At 43.6% G+C, this 12,880-nt stretch overlaps 2 long non-coding RNA genes across 2 annotated transcripts; one reads left to right on the forward strand and one right to left on the reverse strand.

Annotated features, from left to right (window-relative positions):
* Positions 1-2,054: 2,054 nt before the first annotated feature.
* On the reverse strand, positions 2,055-10,687 carry LOC131916132 (uncharacterized). Its single transcript, XR_009380511.1, has 3 exons — positions 10,497-10,687; positions 3,674-3,771; positions 2,055-2,203 (listed from the first exon to the last, which is right to left on the reverse strand). It is a non-coding gene; the product is annotated as an uncharacterized LOC131916132 (long non-coding RNA).
* Positions 10,688-10,717: 30 nt separating this feature from the next.
* On the forward strand, positions 10,718-11,578 carry LOC131916133 (uncharacterized). The gene is made up of 2 exons (XR_009380512.1): positions 10,718-11,128; positions 11,274-11,578. It is a non-coding gene; the product is annotated as an uncharacterized LOC131916133 (long non-coding RNA).
* Positions 11,579-12,880: the final 1,302 nt, after the last annotated feature.

Here is a 12,880-nt window from a genome sequence, read left to right on the forward strand (position 1 = left end):
TAGCCACAGAGACATGTATTTTAAAATTAAATCTTTAAAAAGGAAAAATAAACTTGATTGGGTAACCTCTAGGTTTGCAGATGAGTACAACCCGACAAATATTCTCAAGGACCTAAGAGGCCCCCAAACCATATAGGCCACTGATATTACTCCTACTGCACTACTAGCCAGGGCAGTGGTGGCGCATGCCTATAACCCCAGCACTTGGGAGGCAGAGGCAGCAGATCTCTGAGTTCAAGGCCAGCCTGATCTACAGAGTGAGTTCCAGGATAGCCAAGGTTATACAGAAAAATCTTGTCTCAAAAAATAAAATAAAAAATAAAACGAACTACTACTGAAGACACAGCAGCACATGCTGGTTACAGGACATAGAGAAGTCAAGCTGGAACTGCACTGAAAGCTTCCTCTCTGCTGACCAGCTTTCACAGTGCTAGAAGCTGCCATACAGGCTGCTGGTACTACCCAGCAGAGCGCCCCACATGCAACAGTACTGACCTGCCAGGCCAGATGTGCCCACTGATGCAGTAACAGCATGAAGGTTAGAGGAGTAATCGACCACTTTTGGATTGTATTTGAAGCCTACCTCATGGTAGGGAATTCATGCCTGGTATTATAAACCTGGTCAAAAGGTCACAGGCCCTAGTAAGGAACCTACTTATAGCTTTTTTGCTAAACAATACGTCTATCTTGTTTATACTCATAGATTAGTACTGCCTTCAACACTAGCCAAAGAAACAGACTAGTGAGTGCTCAGCCCTAAATGGGACATCTCTAACACCACCACCATCCTACCCCACCACCGAGACTCGGGGGACACCACAGAAGAGGTGGTGCAAAGAATGTAAGAGCTGAAAGGTGAGAAGGAGTTCTGGAAAATGTTGAAAAGGCTGTCTTCAGGACAACATGACCCTGGCAATCACTGCAGCTAGCATTCCATAAGACCTATGTACGAGCAAGCTAACAAGATCAGTTAGCATTGCAACAGCCAGAACCAACTATACTCGGTGGGTTATGGGGGAAAAGCGACAAGAAAGGGGTAGGGAACATGTTGAGAGCAGCTGAGAGGAACAGGAGAGGGAAGCTGGCGGTGGATGTGATCATAATACATTGTTTATGTGAAATGGTCAAAGAATAAAAAAAGGTATTCTATTTTAAAAAAAAAAAAGAAAGAAAGAAATACAGCGGGGTGGTGGTGGTGCACGCCTTTAATCTCGGCACTTGGGAGGCAGAGGCAGGGGGAATCTCTGTGAGTTCGAGGCCAGCCTGGTCTACAGGGCAAGTTCCAGGACAACCAGGGCTACACAGAGAAACCCTGTCTTGAAAAAAAACAACAAAACAAGGGGGAAGGAGGAATACTCTATTGAGTCTCTAAGGCAGTTGATGAAGAGAACTGAACTCAGGGCATGCACATGCTAGACAATCATTCTACCAACCACTAAACCCCATCCCCAAGGCCTGAAAACTCCTTTTTGAAGGAAAATTTCTAACCCAAATTAAATCCCAAAACTCAAGAGGAACAATACAAAAAAAAGGAATGTGCATGTCATAAATATCATTTTAAGGTAATACACAGGGCAAGCAATTTGTCTAAACAAATAATTAGGAAGCATTAGAAAATACAGGAACTAAAATAGAGTGAGGACCATGACAGGCAGAAAACTGACAGCCATAACATTCCTAGGAGAACTCCTAAACTCTGAACCACCTCTTGGTTCTATTTTTTTAAAAAATTCAAAAGTCTATCTTGGGCTTTTTAAAATTATATATTTTTGGTTGCTTGCTTCTTTCAGTACTACTGAATAATACATTTCTCATTTTTTAAATATTACTAAATTTCATGTATGTGTACACACTTTCGCACATGTGTAAAGATCAGAACACAACCTGAAGAAAAAGTTTCTCTTCTTCCACCCTGTGGGGTTGTCGGGTAGCGACAAGTGCCCGCCCCACCCACCCAGCCATCTGGCTGGCCCTCCACTGCTCATCTGATGAAGCCAGTCCACTCGACAGTACTGAAGCAGCCAGGGAAGCAGCTTCTGCCACGGTTACCTTTAACGCCTCCACTTCATATTTCAGTCTTTGGTTATCAGCTTGCAGGTCTCTGTTTCTCTGCTCAGCCTGTACTAACTGTGCCTCCAACTCTGCTTCTAATTCTCTGCTTCCTTCCTGGAATTCAACTAGCTCATCCCGAGCTTCCTGGAAGCTAAGCAGAAGCAAAGTGGGAAAGACACGTTAATAGTTGAGTCCTCTCATACAACATATCAATTCAGTCATTTCTGACTGAAAATTAATGTTCTCATAAAATATGAAACAGTAAAGAAAATGTCTTATACTTCTTGCTCCACATATATTCAGGACTCAGTAAAAAGTAGTTATACACCCTCCCCCAAAAAACCTACATAAATCAGTAATTGCAGTATTTACATGGCTCAGAATCACAAGCTTCTTCCTCCATAAACTGAAAGAGGAGAGGTGTGTATTGTACTAAGTAACTTCAATTGGGCATTAGTTTCAATTCTAGTCAACAGATATCAACACATTCTCTCAAATCACAACGGCTGGTGTAGATCTAAGCATCACTCACTCTTATCACTAATTCAGAACTGGGCAGTTTACTATGCTTCTCCATCTTTTTTACCCAATGCACTAATACATTATCTTAATACTACAAACTAGCTTAATATTTAGATAACGTTTTCAGTAACTGGCTTGCTCTATAATGGCATTACGTAATTTTCTGCATTTAAACGTATTTTAAGAAGGGGTTCACAGGCTTCCCTGCCTCTGGAGGAATCTGTAACATTAGAACAAATGAAGAATCTCAGCTGGACACAGAGCATCTTCATCCCCTTGGCATGATACAACCATAGGAAAGAACAATGGGATCTGATAAAGCTTAGTTAACTCTGCCAATCAAGGGAGGAAAATGTCTAACTGTTTTAGTAAAATTTCAAAGCTGGAGAGATGGCCCAGTGGTTAAGAGCACTGGCTGCTCTTCCAGAGGACCAGATTCCAATTCCCAACTTCTACATGGCAGCTCACAATCATCTTTAACTCCATCCCAGGAGATATAATGCCCTCTTCTGGTCTGTATGGTCACCAGGCATGCACATAGTACAGAAAACGTCCAGGCAAAACATACATACACATAAAATAAAAACAAATAAATCTCAAAAATATATAAGAAGAAAGATTCATTAAATAATATAAATTTAAGATAAGTTTTGAGGCCAAAGAGCTATTTTCTTCCCAACTAAGTAAAACATTATTTTATAAAAGCAATTTTATAACATGCTCTATATCTTGGAAGCTCAGCTGCCTCCCAACACTAATAATGCATGTGTGGAAAGAATAAAGGCTGTTTTAAGCATCTCAAATGAGCAAATTATGAGGGAGCACCAGTACACACAGAAGGCCAAAGACAGCCCAGTGACAAGTCACAGGAGGCAAGCAATCAGAAGAAATCATAGCTTCCTGCCATTTCAGTTTGAAGAACATAAAGATTGGTGGTAGTTTTATACTATTTAAATACAAACATTGTTATGACTATGGAATCACAATCCTAAATCTGAAGCTCTAAATTTAGCCTTGTACTCCAAAGAAAAAAACATGGGCAAGCTATGCATGGCATATTCCAAATCCCACCCCTATTTTAACAGTTTTTCAACAGTACCTTTGCTTATACTTCAAGGAAAGTTCCTTCCAATAAGCAGTTTCCTCCTTTAAACTTGAAAAATCTGGTATATCTTCACCATCCATGGTCAAGAAAGCCTGTGACATTGAAGACAAAGAACCCAGGATGTGAGTGAAAACATGATACTGCATTTGGTAGTTTCCAAGGTTCTAGGAGTAGCCAGAACTTTCTAAAACATAAGCACACATCCTACCTCACTCAGGGACAACCAACATTGTGGATGAGGTCATGACAGCAGATGACATCAACAGGATCAGAGGGAATGAGGCATTTTCAGCTATAGCGCTGGGTTCTAGATAATTTAACCACAGAATTACCCTACAATTCCAGCAGTTAGTTTATGGCCAACTGGTCTTCAGGGAATCCAGTAACAGAAACAAACAAGTATCAGAGAATTTGCCACTCCCCACGCTTCCCTGGGGATCATGGGATGTGGCTCGGCTATTCAAGTGCTTGCCTAGGGTTTAACCTCTGGCAACACCTGAAATCTCAGCTCTGAGAATTGGAGGCAGGAGGTCATCCTTAGCTACACAGAAAGTTCAAAGCCAGCCTGGGTTACATGAGACCCTGTCTCAAAACGAAGTGGAGAGGGAGAGAGAAAAGAGGGAAGAGGGGAAGAGAGAAGGAGGGAGGGAAGAAAGCTGCTTAGAACTCTCATGCCAAGTGAAACTACTACATCAGGCAAGACCCACATTCTCAAATCATACTTCTGAAAACATCCTCAGTCATCCCTCAATCCAACTTTACTCCAAAGGTCCACTCATCTCCAACTGAATAATCTTCGTCTGTTTTCCCCAAGGTATTCACAGAAGGAGGGACCTAGTTAGTTGTTCTTGCCATTTCAACTACCTAAAACTCCCAAATGATCATAGTACAAATTAAAAACACCAAGATGACTGGCCCACTCCAGATTTCTGCCACATCTTTCCTACAATCCCCTCTTTACTTTTGTCCCAGCACCACATCCACACAGCAGATACACAGTAATGTCTACTGAATTAAACCACAAAGTGCGCCAGCCAGTAAGGACTGAAGAACAATCCAAAACAAACTAACAAGTCTTAGAAATGCGGAGAACTCAGAGCTCATCTAAACAGTTCGCTTAGATGCTTAGCAATAACCCAGTCACAGACCACAGCACCTACAAAACTCCAGATTCAGGTGTGTATACAAGAGATGCATGAGAATGATGTTTAGTGGGGATAAAACTAAAAATAACTTTATATGCTAAGTTTAATTCTTTTGATGCACAGTGCCAATTTTTCCTAAACCAAGTCTTTGCTAATCATATCATCTATGATTAAGATTAGAATCTTGACATCTAATTAGTAAATCTTCCAGTTATCTTAAACTGCCAATCACCTGAAAGTCATTTCAAAAGCTAGATTCTTGGCACACCTTGTACTCCTTCACGGCACTGAGTACAACAGATTGCTAAGAGAAGGCACCTAATGCTCTGATCATTTACCGAATACTAATAAGATATTATTAAGCACTAATTATTATGTATTTATTGACCAACTACACTATCCTCTAATCTGATTACACCTATACTAGCACAGATCTGTCTGTATCACTTTATTCTTAGAGATGTCTTTAGAGCATGAGAGTACTTTAATGTGCGAACCACACAGGGCTGGGAGTCCTGCTGAGGCTGGGTTCTAAGGTTCCAATTCGGCCATTAAATTACTTATACAAACTGCCTACTATCTTAGGGCTTCAGTTGTTTGTTTCATCTAATAAAGGTGTGGACTATACTAGGTGGCTATTTCAAATATGTGTACTGACTAATAAATACTGATTGGTTCTCTAATTCTGTCCCTTTGTCAAAGTTCCAGAAATTCCCACTTCATTTGCCCAAATATAGGTCACTGGTTGACTTCTGGTAATCTATGGATAAGGAGGCACTCATTATTTCAAAAGATTCAAAGTACAGGCATCACCCTGTGGTGTTAGAAACTCCTCAGGGTTAATACTGACGTCTCCTTAGGTAATCTAACAATCCAGATGAAGACAAAATTACAGGAAATGTGTGGTAGCACCTAGAGTTAAAGCAACAATCCCTGTCTCCTCTAACGCAGTACATAAGATCTTTTCTCAAAGTGTCCCAAAAACTGTGATAAATTTGAATCTATATAACAAGGGCCAGAGAGAGCCCTCCACAGTTAAGAGCACTTGCTGCTCTTCCAGAGGACCAGGGTTCAATTCCTAGCACTGACATGGCAGCTCACAACCATCTATGAGTCCAGTTCCAGGGGGTTTGATGCCCTCCTTCTGGTCTCTGTGGGCACCAGGCATGCTAGTGGTGCATGCAGGCAAAATACTCATATACATGAAATCATGAAAATGAAAATAAGGCCGGGCGGTGGTAGCCCACACCTTTAATCCCAGCACTCAGGAGGCAGAGCCAGGCGGATCTCTGTGAGTTTGAGACCAGCCTGGTCTACAGAGCAAGATCCAGGACAGGCACCTAAACTACACAGAGAAACCCTGTCTCGGGAAAAAAAAAAAAATGAAAATAAGAACAAATATTCCCTAGAGCTGGGAATATAGGTCAATGGTAGAGCATTTAGCTAGCATGTATACAGCCCTGGGTTTCATCCATATTATAATAAACAAACAAATAAATCCAACCCTGACCCCAAAATTAGATTAATTATTTCAATACTGGCAACCATGTGTCAATGGGGAGCTCAAATGTCCAGTTTCTAATATAAAAGCCAATAAATTATGGATTTTTAGACTGTTACAAAGACCAGAGACGGCAAAGGAGCAAAGTCCCAGTGTGCTGCTGACACTGTCTTCCACAAGAAACCAATGAAGAGAACTAAAGGCTAATCTCTCGAGTTAGTTCCTCAGTTATAAATAAGATCTTCCATATCACTTGACATAAATGACCTGGAAGGCACAGGCTGAAGAACATAGCAGCTCCAACCCAAGACTGCAATGAAGTCCTATGATAAAGCCTAGGCCAACAGCCTAGAGTGGCTCAAATACTGAGATGGCTCTAAAAATGAGGGGGGGGGGGGATCACACAGAATAGGTACTCTGACTACAAAGCTGTTTAAATGTGTAAAGTAAAAGTGCTTACTCTTTTGTCAATTAGCAAAGCTGTAACTGAATGCTTTGGGGTCTCTCTCTCTCTCTCTCTCTCACACACACACACACACACACACACACACACACACACACACACACCTCTACCTACCTACCTCTGGAGGAGAGACAATTTAAGATTGCCTTTAACTCACGATTTCAAATCTAGTCTCTTTCATCTTTGTTAGAGCCTTATTTATTTTTATTTCCTGTGTATGGATTTTTTGGTCTGTGTACCATGTGTGGGGGGAGGGGGTGCACAGAGACCAGAAGAGGACATCAGATCCTCTGGAACTGGAATTGCAGATGGTTGTAAGCTGTCATGTAGGTGCTGGGAACTGAACCCAGGTCCTCTGGAAGAGCAGTCAGTGCTCTTAACCACTAAACCATCTCTCCAGCCCACAAATTTAAATTTTAACTCAATAGATTACATATTATTTTTAAACAACTGGGATAAGTCCATTAACCCTAGCCATCAACGAACTTTCTATTTTCACCCTTGAATGTGTTCTAAGTTTTGTATGTTGCTTCCAGGATTTAATAAGGAAGTCTGTGTTCTCCATTTTACACCCTGTCTGATCTTGGTAGACACTGATAATAATATCCTAGTTTTGCTGTTCCCCAGGTGAATATTTTAGCCTATTCAGCAGCCATTTCAGGCCTCTATTCTTTCTGCCATACTTTAGACTGCTCTTAGATTACACGTATCTTTGAACCAGTGTTATGTTTGAGTACTGACATTTTATTCACCAGCAGGGACATTTTCTTTTGAGTTTTCTATACTTTTGTTACTATGCAACATTTGATATTATTGTTGATTGTGTGTACCAAGGACCAGTGTCCTCATGGGCATTTCTAGTGGCTACTAATGCCTTCCTAGACAGCTACATTTATTTTAATGTATGGTGTTTGAATGTGGAACCAATCTTTCTACAAATAAGGTCCGAATCAGTTTTATCTATAAATTTTATTCACTTGCCCATTCACTTTTCTGTGTGGAGGTTGTTTTTGTTGTTTGAACTCTGATATACAATATAAAGGGACTTACTGGTGGCTACTGCTTTGAAGAGCATTCAGCTCAGCAATGGTCCCTGGGGAAGAACACTGTTTACACTTCTGCGTATGCTCTAAACTATGCATTGTCTCCAGCGTTTGGTCTTAAGTAGGGACAAACTATTTTCCTAGTTCCTTAGGTTACACAGAAAACATAAAAAGTTGTATATATCAATAGACTACCATGTAATGTTTGATATATGAATACACTACATGCTACTCAAATAGAGTTAAACATATTCTCCTCCATCAATTATCAGTTCTCGCTAGTGAAAACTTACAAAATCTTTCCAGCAGCTCTTTAAAATGTACAATCCAGAATTATTGTCTAAAGTTATATATTCCTTTATATTATTTTTGTGTCCTTCTGTGTATGTTCATGTGGGGGTGGGGGTGGGGTATGTTTATAAGCAGATTTGCATGCCTTTGTGTGCATGTATGTAGAGGCCAGAGTACAAGCTCAGATGTCATTCCTCACAAATGCTATCTACTTTTTGAGTTTTGTTCGGTGGTTTGTTGGTTTTGGTACTGGACTAAAATTTACCTATTAGGCTATACTGGCTAGCCAGCAAGCACCAGTGGTGTACAGAGCTAGTCCAGGACAGGCTCCAAAGCTACACAGTGAAACCCTGTCTCGAAAAACCTAAAAAACAAAAACAAACAACAACAACAAAAAAAAAAACCCTGTGTTAAAAAACAAAAATAGACAGACTGACAGACAGACAGACAGATAGATAACAAAATGTGCTACCACTGCAGATATCCCAAAACCGTTTCAGACTGCAGAGACTGTGTGGAGTATGCCTCCAGTTACACTGGAGGATGTGCTCACTGTCATTTGAGATCATGTAAGTGGAGAAAGTTAAGGCTGCCCAAAGTTAGCCAATGTCAAATTTTTCCTGCTTTAAAAAACTGCTCCAACGGCCCATCGACAATCTTCTGAAGCTGCAATGCAGACAGACAAGTATTCTCTGCTCCACTCAGTCTTTCCTTAATACTATGTCTCACATGGAGTTTGAGCCTCAAAATTACAACTTTTACATCAGACATGATCACAACTCTGTATGACTTTCAGATGTCTAACAACTGACAATTAACTCACTTGGCTTTTAAACAGCCTAACCAACATACCTTACTGGCAAAGACACTCTGCACAGCACTAAGAAAAACTATTTTACATGTTAGATTATTACCATGTGCAGAATGGAGTAGGTCCCATCAAAACTTTTCTCCCTTACGAAGTGCCTAGAAATAATTTTAACTTTACTCCTCAGTCCTCAGGTTTATTTTAGCCTGGTTTAAAATACAAATGAAAGTAAGTTTTGTTGGTCTCATGAAAGCATATTCAGGTTTATTTTTGTTTCAGAGGCTCTGTATTCAACTTCAACTTATCTAATTCAAAACAGAGCCACTGCAGATTTAGCAACTTCTACTGAGATTAGGTCCATCTCTAACTGGGGCTGAAAGTTTTCTTTGTTCTTATGCATTCCCAGTCTAAATAAAGATTTTAGCAACAATTCTGAAGAGACACCCCCAACTCAGTGAGTGTCCTTTGGCTTCTGGGCTTCATGCTGAGTTTTACCGTATCAACTCTCATTGGGCAGACACTGCCCCATCTATCTCAAGTGCAGTGAAAGCAGCATAACTTGTCAGACTAATAACCAGCCACTCAGGAGCAAGCTTCAGGTAACAGTTTTCTAATAACTGAATGGTTGTTTTTTTTAATCAATTTACTCGAAAATAAATAAGTCATCTCCTAACTTCTGGTATTATCTTTGACAAGCCCAATGTTCTGGCCTCTTTCTGGCTGAAGAAGGAAAAGGAAAACAGAAACCGGACCCCTGAGCCTAGAAAGGTAAACTCTGATCCAAGATAAGCTTCTCACTAGTTGATGGAACCCAAGTTTAAAAAAAAAAAAAAAATCGACTCAATTTCCCCATCCAGCCAAGAGTGACTTACAGAATCCGTCACAAGTGCCAACAACAAATGTTTACAAACCCTACAGGAATGGACCATAATGATGAAAAGAACCCTCACTCGCCTTAAACTTAAGGGGTTAGTTACCTCGTCGTTTCCCAGAGAAAAATAAGAGGCGAGCCCAAGCAACCGGAGCCGGTTGGTGATACTTTCCCCAACTCCAAAGCGGGCGATTAGCAGTTCGGGGCGGGCAGTCACGAGACTGCCAGTCGCTGCCAACGCGGGCTGCTCCCGCTCTCGCCTCCCACATCAGGGGCGCTGGGAAACCAAAATCCAGCCCGGCTCCTAACCACCCTGGCGGCTCAGGGGAATCCGGGGTGGGGTGGAGCGAGAAGCTGGGCGCGCCGCTGCCACCCCAACAGGGCCACTCCTCGAGCCGTCAGCGCCTCGGCCCCCGGTGCCACGTCCCGGCCTCCGTCCCTCCTCGGGAAGCCCAGGACTCGCTCTCTTGCAGGTGCCCCGGGTGGGCCACACCTCCGGCAGCGAGGAGGGGACAGTTAGAGCGGTTGGGTCAGTTGTCTCCGGACCGGCCGCCCCGGAACCCAAGCCCACCCCGGCCCGGCGGGGCCTGAGACGCAGCCGACGGGCGGGCGGGCGGGCGGGCGGGCTCCCCAGGGGCAGGCCTCGGCGCCGCCCGCCCGCCTCGACCCCAGGGGCTGCCTCGCACGGGGCTCACCGCCAACGTGTCAAAAGCGCATGTTCGCCGCCGCTCGGCCGACGTCTCCGCTCCGCTGGCCTGGCCAGGCCCGCCCAGCCGTTCAGCTCTGCTCCCTTCCGCAGCCCTGAGCTCCACTCCGCGTACCCCCGCACCGGGCTCCTCCCCGACACGTCAGGGGCTCCCAGGGTGTCGGAGGCCATTCTGTGACGCACGGGGGCGGAGTCGGGAGCATGCGCAGAAACACGAGGGTGCGGGGAGGAGCTGTGGGAGGCCCGGCGCGCTGACGTCAGACCGGCGACACAGTCCTGCGCAGGCGCCCCCCGGCCCCTGCAAGGGGTGGGTGTTTGTTAGCTCTCTGCGGTTTTTTGGAAGCTGTGCTACCCTACTCGAGGGTAGTCCCCTGGAGTAAGAAGGGAAGCAGGCATAAAGGAGTACTGGCCCCAAAACAAGCCAGGAAAGACGTGCAACTGTCCGGAGAGTGGGAACTTAAATGGCAAAAGGTATTTGGAGGACAATTTTAAGGACTTCTGCTGTCTCATGCCCAGTGTAATTCTAATTTCAGCTCTCAGGTTGGAGACACAACATAGCCTAAGCGTACCGCAAGGGGAGCCCAAGAAGCCCAGTTACACTTTTGAGTATAAACAAAAAAGGTACAAGATGGGTTTTTAAGGAGAGCCCAAATCGATGAGGAGCAGAGGAGGATTAGTGGGGTCTGAAGCACCTTGAACTAGACTGTGAAGTCTATAGGATTTTTACAAAATGATTATGAATTCACTGTGCGGTTTGTTCTGGCAGTTGTACCAGTTCCTCCCTGTTACTCTCATCGTACAAGAAAGAAACAGCAAGATGAAGTTGCCCCAAGGTCGCTCAACTACAGCAAGAATTCAAACTCAGAAACCATGCTATTATCCACTGCTATGCTGACAAGGGAAACATAACACCATTTACTGGGCCAGACCACGGTGCTAAGTGCTTTGCATACACTACCCTTTAACCCTCAACAACCTATGAGGTTGGAATCATTAGCTCTATTTTCTATATTGTAACCTAAGACTCATAGGTCTGCTCTCCAGGCCCGCCTAAAACAGCTTTGAAACTCAGACTGGAGCTCTGCTTTCCTGCTTGAAGCCGTGCTCCGTCTAATTAGATCTCAGGCAGGGAAGTGATTAATGAAAGCTTTCCTATAGACCCGGTGCCAAGACATGAACGTTCCACCCGGAAGAGGAAAAGATAAAGGCTTCAGCTTTTATCCTGCCTCCTGGCTGAGGTGCTAAGAAACACACTGAGTCACCTAATGGCAAGCCAGGCCCTTCAGAAAACATTGACATCATCTCCCAGGCTGCTGCCCCTCCCATTTGCTCTGGCCCTAGGACTGGTGTTTGTCAATATTTTTGTGTCATCCCCATCTTAATGAATGGGCTTAGCTTGGCAGAGTTCTCAAAAGTCAAAGGCTTTGCTCTGATCTTCCCCATTAGCCCAGGGGCTGGGATAGGGCCAGAGTCAGCAAACTACTCCACCTTCTTCCATTATGCCAATCAGTCTCAATAGGAAGCACAAGTTATACAACCAGCTTTGTAAGGGTAGAAAAAAGAGGACTGTCGTACCCTTGCATGGGTATTTCTTGTACTGAGCCAGAAAGCTTAATGTCACAATCTCTGAGAACATGCATAAATACCACAACATCTTCTCTGCTACGAACTCCAAAATACAAGAACCAGAGATCAAGTTCCACCCCTCAAATGGGTAGAGGGTGATCAGCTACCAGAGGGGAGATCTGGGACCAAGCCCATACTCCAGTTAGAGAGAATGCTGGGCTTTGGCCAATCACATATTCAAAAAAGTTAATTGTCGTAGTCAGGGTTACCATTGCTGTGATGAAACACCATGACCAAAAAGCAGATTGAGGAAGAAAGGGTTTATTTATTCCATCGTTCATCATCGAAGGATATCTAGACAGGAACTCAAACAGGTCAGGAACCTGGAGGCAGGAGCTGAAGCAGAAGCCATGGAAGGGTGCTGCTTACTGGCTTGCTCCCCCTGACTTTCTCAGCCTGCTTTCTTATAGAATCCAGGATCCTCCTGCAATGATCACTAATTAAGAAAATGCCTTACAGCCAGATCTTATGGAGGCATTTCCTCAATTGAGGTTCCCTCCTTTCAGATAACTCTAAATCTAGTGTGCCAAGTTGACATAAGACTAGCCAGCACAATAATACAGTGCATAAAAAACTGCTACAGCCGGGCGGTGGTGGCTCATGCCTTTAATCCCAGCACTCGGGAGGCAGAGCCAGGCGGATCTCTGTGAGTTCGAGGCCAGCCTGGGCTACCAAGTGAGTTCCAGGAAAGGCGCAAAGCTTCACAGAGAAACCCTGTCTCCAAAAACCAAAACCAAAAACAAAAAA

This window comes from Peromyscus eremicus, chromosome 8a (genome assembly GCF_949786415.1).
Source record: "Peromyscus eremicus chromosome 8a, PerEre_H2_v1, whole genome shotgun sequence".
NCBI classification, from domain to species: domain Eukaryota; kingdom Metazoa; phylum Chordata; class Mammalia; order Rodentia; family Cricetidae; genus Peromyscus; species Peromyscus eremicus.